Source organism: Salmo salar, chromosome ssa20, assembly GCF_905237065.1.
Source record: "Salmo salar chromosome ssa20, Ssal_v3.1, whole genome shotgun sequence".
NCBI classification, from domain to species: domain Eukaryota; kingdom Metazoa; phylum Chordata; class Actinopteri; order Salmoniformes; family Salmonidae; genus Salmo; species Salmo salar.
Genome location: NC_059461.1, coordinates 58,392,392 through 58,401,949, shown reverse-complemented (window position 1 = coordinate 58,401,949; position 9,558 = coordinate 58,392,392).

Genomic DNA, 9,558 nt, shown 5'->3' with positions numbered 1-9,558 from the left:
GTTTAAAAAATAAAAGTATAAGTATGGACACTTACCACGCTGCATATTGGTCCGATATTTCTTATTCCTCAGAAGACGAAGATTATGACACCAACTCATCCCAAACCATCTCAATTGGGTTGAGGTCGGGTGATTGTGGAGGCCAGGTCATCTGAAGCTAAAGTAATAATCTACTGCATACCCAGAGGACAAAGGCACAATGAGGAAGGCTGGTATCTGTCTCTTGGAGTGACAACCGAAGTTCCTAATCTCATCCACCACCACTAGGAGGGTGTGTGAAACATCTCCATATCTATCCTATAGGGGCCTCTGAAAGTATGAGGCAATCTTATACAATTCTTGCAGATCAGGGAGAGATAGAGGGAGTTGCTGGAATGAATAAAAATGTATACCTCGCTCTAGTGCTTCACTGTCTTCTCACAGGGTGGTTGGGTGATATACTCCTCTTGTGTTTTGTGATTCAATTTGTATTGATAGTATAGCACATTTGGAGGTTCATTCAGTTATACTTGCAGTTAGTTCAGTAAACATTATATATTTTATCAGATGGACAGAAACTTGAGCAGAAAAAATGCCAGGGTAGTAATTCATGTCTTCACCACAAGATGTCCAGCTCAGCTTTGAAGACCCTCAAAAGTGTGACTACAGATGTGAATTGCAGCCATACCACCCTATATCCCACTGCTGGCATTCCTCTGAAGCTAAAGATGGTTTGGCCTGGTTGATCCTTGGATGGGAGACCAGATACTGCTGGAGGTGATGTTGGAGGGACAATAGGGGGCACTCTTCCTTCTGGTTTAAGAGTTCCAGAGCAGTGAGGGTTGGGGTACTGCTCTGTACAGCCTACCATCCATCAGATCAGATATTAAGATAAAATCCTGATTCTCTATGGTCACCCAGGTGGGTGCTACACATTGGTAATGGAAGAGATGAGTTAAGCCCCATACAATGTAAAGGGCTTTGAACACCTGGAAAAGTGTTGTATAACTTAAACAATCCCTTATTAAAGCATCCTATGTCTTCTCTGTAATGTTTCTGGAGGTGTCAATCACTGTTTCGATGAGTTAGATGGGTTTAGAAACATCAATCTTTCTAAGACCACAATCTGTATGCTTTGCATGGAAAGTATTCAAGAGGCCTTGTATTTTTTTATGTCTACCTATAATGTCTTGACACTAATCCTATAGTGCGCCATTGTACAGTAAAAGTCACCCCTCCAATTATCCTATTATAGCTGTAGTTAACCAACCAGCACAGTACTGTAGACAGGGATACATTTTGTTTGGTATACTTTTACAGTGGTAGAGAGCGGGAGACAGTGGTAAACAGAGGGTAGAAACAGCATAGATCAACTCTCTTTCAACTCTCTGAGAGTTGTTCATGTGGTTGATTGGGGGCACTGCCTTTATCATCTGATAGATCACTTTTTAGATTGTTGGATATTCACAGCGGCAGAGACGTAATAAAAGGCCTATCAGATCCTGAGAAAAGAGGTGACTAACATTGGCCGTATTGTAACCTATCCCTGGAAGAGGGGATTTCACAAATCTGACTACAAACAAGTCATATTCCAGAGAAAATCAAATCAAACTTTGTCACATGCGCCGAATACAACGTGTAGACCTTACCGTGAAATGCTTACTTACAAGCACTTAACCAACAGTGCAGTTCAAGAAGAGTTAAGAAAATATTTACCAAATAATCTAAAGTAAAAAATTATAAAAAGTAACACAATAAAATAACAACAACGGGCGAAGCGACTATGCATAGATAACAAACAGCGAGTAGCAGCAGTGTAAAAAACAAATGGAGGGGGGGCGTCAATGCAAATAATCCAGTGTCCATTTGGTTAATTTATTATATTTTACAGATTTACGGTGTTAGAGACATACACCGGAAATGTTTCTGATTCTAATTCTCAGATGACTGGATTGAGTTTATACAGGTATCCTGGTACAGACATGCTCTGACAAATCTGACAGGAGATACTGGCACTGTTTAAAGTGCCTGACCTACAGCTACATTGTGAATAATGTCAAGGCACCCAGGCCCTAGATTTGTTTGTTAACATAGTAATTCCACTACACTGTAATTTATGTGAAATGTCAAGTTAATGGAAATATGAAACTTGTTTATCCTTAAAGCACTAACCTTTAAAGATGAATTTTTGTTTGTGATAAGTCAAGCCCTAAATAACACCATACATGGTAACAGTAACATCATGTGATTCGTAGTGTTATGTTTACACTGGGTCAAAACTGAAGTCGTCTGCTTCTTACAGCAAAGATGATTTTAATACCTTTTTAAAAAAAAGCTTTCTCCAAAATGTACTTGAAAATGACTTCACCGTTCAACATACCATTGTATGTTATTGTATTCTAAGCCATTCTGCTTACATCAATTTCTGTAAGCAGATAATTAAAGGAATCAAAGCTGAACTCAAGTCTAAACTGATAACAATATTCAAAGTTACACAAAACTGTTGGAAAAGATCCTGAATTCTGTCAAATGTCCATCAAGATTAACATTGGTCATTTTTTTTAATAGTGAAGTTATATTGTCACACATGTTTATTCTACCACATAGATTGATCTGATACAGCAATAATCTATTGAATGTAAACTTCAGTTTAGAGGCATCTGACGGGGGCTATAATATTAAAGTGAAATATGTGACATTAATTCACTGATCTATCATTCTATGTGAAAATGCAGCATGATCAACCCATGTTGGCTTTAAGCATAAGTGCATATTATTAATTTTACTTTAGGAAAAACAGAGATGAGTTATGGCTGATACTGAAGTCTATAGCAATCCTACCAAACCACTCTGAGACTTGGCGTTTCCGTACACTCTATTTCATCTCGTTCCAAAAATTATTTCGAGAATGCTTGTGAGAAGCAAGCAGGTTCTGACTTTTTTTGTAAATTTTATTTTTCTAACTTTTTTTATTGAATATCTGAAACATGCAATATACTTGCAGTGAAGCCGCTCAACAACTACATCATACCAGTCATCTAACAGACTGCCATTCTGAGCGACACACAGAAGCATCCGGGGTCAATGCCCTGCTCAAGGGCACATTGACAGATCTCCCACCAAGCCAAAAAAATGTGAACCCAAACCCTCCAAGATCCCCCCCCACAGTTCCCCAATAGCTGTCCCTCAACCATTCGAGACCCCTCCCACAGTCCCCCCAAGAATTAAAATACAAATAAAAAATACAATTAATTCCATTCCCCACCCCCAAGAACCCCCCAATGCACCAACAACCAAGAGAATAAACTAAAGAGAAAAAAGAAAGACAGAAGAAAACAGCAAACAATGCCATTTAAAATATATATATAAATAAATAAATGAAAATAAAAAACAAAGGACATCAAGGAGAACTAAAATCATAACAGCAATCATAACAGCAACAGCATAACAGCAACTGTATATGTTTGTCTGCATGTCTGGCACTATTACATGTAAGTTTATGCTTTACATACCAAGCGTTGACATCGATTCCTTGTAGAGACGCCACACCGCTGCTTTTATCACATGAGATGGCAGCAGCTTTCCACCAAAGTGTATGTGTATGTGTCCTGTGTGGTATCCTGGTAAAACATTCTTCATAGTTGTTGATGAAGTTCACAACTCGCTGCAAGTCCTCATTCTTCAGGTGTAACCTGTTCTTGCTTGGACCGGCTCCCTTTTTGATGGGAGGCATTAGACCATTCTCCTTGTATGACTGGTGGAGGAGAGTCAGGCGTGTTCTACTGACACTGAAAGACAAATTCCAGATACAAATATTTTAGCATTGCTGTACAATAGATGGCTATAATCACCGCCAGACATACCTGGCTAACTTGATGGGTCATGCAATCATCTGGCGAAGTGCAGTCTTTTGTTTAGACATGTAGCTAGCTAGCTAGCTAAACAATTAACCATAATCTCAACCAATAGAGTAAAAGCAATAGAAACCGATTGTTATAGCTAGCTAAAGCCAACCAACTAGGTTCAATGTTAGTTAGCTACAGTGAGGGAAAAAAGTATTTGATCCCCTGCTGATTTTGTACGTTTGCCCACTGACAAAAAATTATCAGTCTATCATTTTAATGGTAGGTTTATTTGAATAGTGAGAGACAGAATAACAACAAAAACATCCAGAAAAACGCATGTCAAAAATGTTATAAATTGATTTGCATTTTAATGAGGGAAATAAGTATTTGACCCCCTCTCAATCAGAAAGATTTCTGGCTCCCAGGTGTCTTTTATACAGGTAATGAGCTGAGATTAGGAGCGCACTCTTAAAGGGAGTGCTCCTAATCTCAGTTTGTTACCTGTATAAAAGACACCTGTCCACAGAAGCAATCAGTCAATCAGATTCCAAACTCTCCACCATGGCCAAGACCAAAGAGCTCTCCAAGGATGTCAGGGACAAGATTGTAGACCTACACAAGGCCGGAATGGGCTACAAGACCATCACCAAGCAGCTTGGTGAGAAGGTGACAACAGTTGGTGCGATTATTTGCAAATGGAAGAAACACAAAAGAACTGTCAATCTCCCTCGGCCTGGGGCTCCATGCAAGATCTCACCTTATGGAGTTGCTATGATCATGAGAACGATGAGGAATCAGCCCAGAACTACACGGGAGGATCTTGTCAATGATCTCAAGGCAGCTGGGACCATAGTCACCAAGAAAAGAATTGGTAACACACTACTAAAAAAAACAAAAAAAAATACTAATAAAATGTAAAATGTACGCCGTGAAGGACTGAAATCCTGCAGCGCCCGCAAGGTCCCCCTGCTCAAGAAAGCACATATACATGCCCGTCTGAAGTTTGCCAATGAACATCTGAATGATTCAGAGGACAACTGGGTGAAAGTGTTGTCGTCAGATGAGACCAAAATGGAGCTCTTTGGCATCAACTCAACTCGCCGTGTTTGTAGGAGGAGGAATGCTGCCTATGACCCCAAGAACACCATCCCCACCGTCAAACATGGAGGTGGAAACATTATGCTTTGGGTTTTTTTTCTGCTAAGGGGACAGGACAACTTCACCGCATCAAAGGGATGATGGACGGGGCCATGTACCGTCAAATCTTGGGTGAGAACCTCCTTCCCTCAGCCAGGGCATTGAAAATGGGTCATGGATGGGTATTCCAGCATGACAATGACCCAAAACACACGGCCAAGGCAACAAAGGAGTGGCTCAAGAAGAAGCACATTAAGGTCCTGGAGTGTCGTAGCCAGTCTCCAGACCTTAATCCCATAGAAAATCTGTGGAGGGAGCTGAAGGTTCGAGTTGCCAAACGTCAGCCGCGAAACCTTAATGACTTGGAGAAGATCTGCAAAGAGGAGTGGGACAAAATCCCTCCTGAGATGTGTGCAAACCTGGTGGCCAACTACAAGAAATGTCTGACCTCTGTGATTGCCAACAAGGGTTTTGCCACCAAGTACTAAGTCATGTTTTGCAGAGGGGTCAAATACTTATTTCCCACATTAAAATGCAAATCATTTTATAACATTTTTGACATGCGTTTTTCTGGATGTTTTTGTTGTTATCTTGTTATGGATAGGGGGCAGTATTTTCACGGCCGGATAAAAAACGTACCCAATTTAATCTGGTTATTACTCCTGCCCAGAAACTAGAATATGCATATAATTATTATCTTTGGATAGAAAACACTCCAAAGTTTCTAAAACTGTTTGAATGGTGTCTGTGAGTATAACAGAACTCAAATGGCAGGCCAAAACCTGAGAAGATTCTGTACAGGAAGTACCCTGTCTGACCATTTCTTGGCCTTCTTTGCCATCTCTATCCAAAACAGGTGATCTCTGCTGTAACGTGACACTTTCTAATGCTCCCATAGGCTCTCAGAAGGCGGCAGAATGTTGAATGATGACTCTGCTGTCTGGCTGAAAAACAGTAGCGCATTTGGTAAGTGGTCGATCTGAGAACAATGAGACTGGCGCGCGCGTGCACGAGACGCCTCCATGTTTATATTTTCAGTCTTTGAACGAAAACAACGACTCCCGGTCGGAATATTATCGCTTTTTTACGAGAAAAATCGCATAAAAATTGATTTTAAACAGCGTTTGACATGCTTCAAAGTACGGTAATGGAATATTTTGAATTTTTTTGTCACGATACGCGCCGGGCGCGTCACCCTTCGGATAGTGTCTTGAACGCACAACAAAACGCCGCTATTTGGATATAACTATGGATTATTTGGAACCAAAACAACATTGGGTGATGAAGTAAAAGTCCTGGGAGTGCATTCTGACGAAGAACAGCAAAGGTAATCCAATTTTTCTTATAGTAAATCTGAGTTTGGTGAGAGCCAAACTTGGTGGGTGTCAAAATAGCTAGCCATGATGGCCGGGCTATCTACTCAGAATATTGCAAAATGTGCTTTCACCGAAAAGCTATTTTAAAATCTGACACCGCGATTGCATAAAGGAGTTCGGTATCTATAATTCTTAAAATAATTGTTATGTTTTTTGTGAACGTTTATCGTGAATAATTTAGTAAATTCACCGGAAGTGTTCGGTGGGAATGCTAATTCTGAACGTCACATGCTAATGTTAAAAGCTGTTTTTTGATATAAATATGAACTTGATTGAACAAAACATGCATGTATTGTATAACATAATGTCCTAGGAGTGTCATCTGATGAAGATCATCAAAGGTTAGTGCTGCATTTAGCTGTGGTTTTGTTTTTTGTGATATTATATGCTAGCTTGAAAAATGGGTGTCTGATTATTTCTGGCTGGGTACTCTCCTGACATAATCTAATGTTTTGCTTTCGTTGTAAAACCTTTTTGAAATCGGACAGTGTGGTTAGATAAAGGAGAGTCTTGTCTTTAAAATGGTGTAAAATAGTCATATGTTTGAAAAATGGAAGTTTTCGGATTTTCGAGGAGTTTGTATTTCGCGCCACGCCCATCATTGGATATTGGAGCAGGTGTTCCGCTAGTGGAACGTCTAGATGTAAGAGGTTATTCTGTCACTCACTGTTCAAATAAACCTACCATTAAAATTATAGACTGATAATTTCTTTGTCAGTGGGCAAACGTACAAAATCAGCAGGGGATCAAATACTTTTTTTCCCTCACTGTAGCTAACATTAGGCTTTAACTAGCAATGAAATGGCTTTCTGAGATACAAATAATATTACTACCCAGATCATACACGTAACGTTAGCTAGTGAGCCAGCCAGCTAACGTTAGCTAGCTAGCTAGCTAACAGTATGCTTTAACTTGGAGTCTTTTGTTTAGCCATGTAGCTAGCTAGCTAGATAAACAATAAACCAGAATCCCAATCCATATAGTACTAGCAATACAAACAGATTGGCATAGCTAGTTAACGCTAACAAACTAGGTTCAATGTTAGTTAGCTAGTTAACATTAGCCTATAACTAGAAATGCAAATGACTTTCTAACAAAATGTAAAATGTATAATATCTGAAAATGTAGCCAGAATCTTACCCGTATGTAACAGTACTCTTCTTTGTTGTGTACAATCAATCATCCACACGAACTCCAACTTGTAACACCAGTCATGGAGCTTTATTCTGATAGGAACAGCACAAAATTGCACGTCATGCAATGCACGGCTCACCATCCAACTCTGCACTCACACACGCTGGTTTGGTGCTTGTTCACTGGGCAATGTAGTTTCCAAAATAATACAATTACAATATAATATCTTTAGCAATGTACCTGATAGGAACAGCACAAAATTGCACGTCATGCAATGCACGGCTCACCATCCAACTCTGCACTCACGCACTGTACAAAATATACAATCCCCCCACCAGACACAGTAAGTTGCTAGCTAGTATTAGCTGGAATTCTCTACAACAAAATGTACAACAAATATTCATCAAAAACCGCTGCATCTTATGTGTGATGTTCGAATAACATTTACAAACAAATTGATATAAATTGTACATTTAAATCATCACTTGGGAGTATAAAAATCACTTTTGACGTACAGTGCTTTGCAACCAACAACTTACCGCTGGTTTGGTGCTTGTTCACTGGGACGATTCTAACTGAAACATCCTCCCTCGTAAGCAAGCTACGCAAACCAGCCAATAAGATGCCATGTTGAGTAGGTGAAGGCAAGACAAAAATAAAACTAAAAACCCATTGGCTTAACAATAAAGTGGCAAGGGGAATCACCAATATAACCCTGTTACACGTATACATGGATGAACACTTCATGGCAGACTGCAACCCCTTTCATTAAATAAGACGTACTGTGTCGTTTCCGTTTTGTTTGTGCAGCTTGCTTGGCCCATTGCGTCAAGTCACTCTGACCGTGTGCAATGCCATAAGAATCATCAGATCTTTCTCCCACTCTGTCACGGATGCCATGGTTTCTCTTAATTTGAAGATATAATCCGGAGAAACCCTTTTGCGGTTATCCATGATATCTTAAAAAAAAACTGCAGTAGAAAGGATTATCTACACATACCGAGCAGCTCATGTTATAGACAGAAGGTGCTACATGGCAGACCAATCCAAACTCCTCTCTCGGCATGTCCAGTCCATTTATTATCTCAGCCAATCATGGCTAGCAGGAAGGTTTTTGACTTTTTCCGTGGCTAAATCAACTAGGTTCGTAATTCAACAATTGTATTTTGTATTTACAGATGGCATACAAGTTTGATATTAAGGCACATGAAAGTTCACATGTTCCAGAAGGCATTTCTGCCAAAAAAGCATTTTAATAAAAATAATTGTGAGGTGGTGACGTGCGACATACGCCTAGTTTCCTGAAACGAGTTACAAATGGAGTGTCTTGGATTTACGTACAGAATAATATGAAATGCTGAGACAAGGTTGCGTGAATGAAAATGTAAACGTGTGAGATCATTGTGGATCTGGCCAGCAAGACTCTGCAAATTATACATTATAGAATTCCTTACAATATGGAGAGCTGAACTGTGTAAGAATGGCACCAACACTGTAATCATCGGACTGAAACAAGGCAAAGGCCATCAGGTAAAATTGCTTTAATCTTTAATAATAAAGGTCATGGGAAAGTGGTATAAACAAATCAACTTAAAAGGGGCCAAACACCAGCTATGTAGCCATACAGAAACTGTGCACCACCAGTAAGTTCTTATACACTCAGGCATCACTAAACTCAAAGATGTGAGTGACAGCCCATCATTCGTTCAACAACACTCCTCCTGCAAGACTAAAACAAACTTATAGCTGCTTGCGTTCCTATCAGTTTTCAGCTTATTCGTTGATCAACAAAGCCTTGAGACAACCAGTCTAAATTAGAATTGCACACAAATACAGAAATAAAGAACATGGACGGCTACAGTATTTTAGCATGACTCCATTGTTACCGTGGGCTGAATCCTAATCTCATCTCCAGCCAGCTCTCTCTCTGTCGAACCGGTAGCAATTGAGCCAGGGGACGAGGTTAGCTGAATGGTAACCTGAGATCGGTGTGCTTAACTTGATTATTTTAGTTTGAAAATCTCCAATCAATTCCAAAGGTCTGGCTTGTGCATATACTGTATCTCATCTAGCTCTTTCTGAATAAA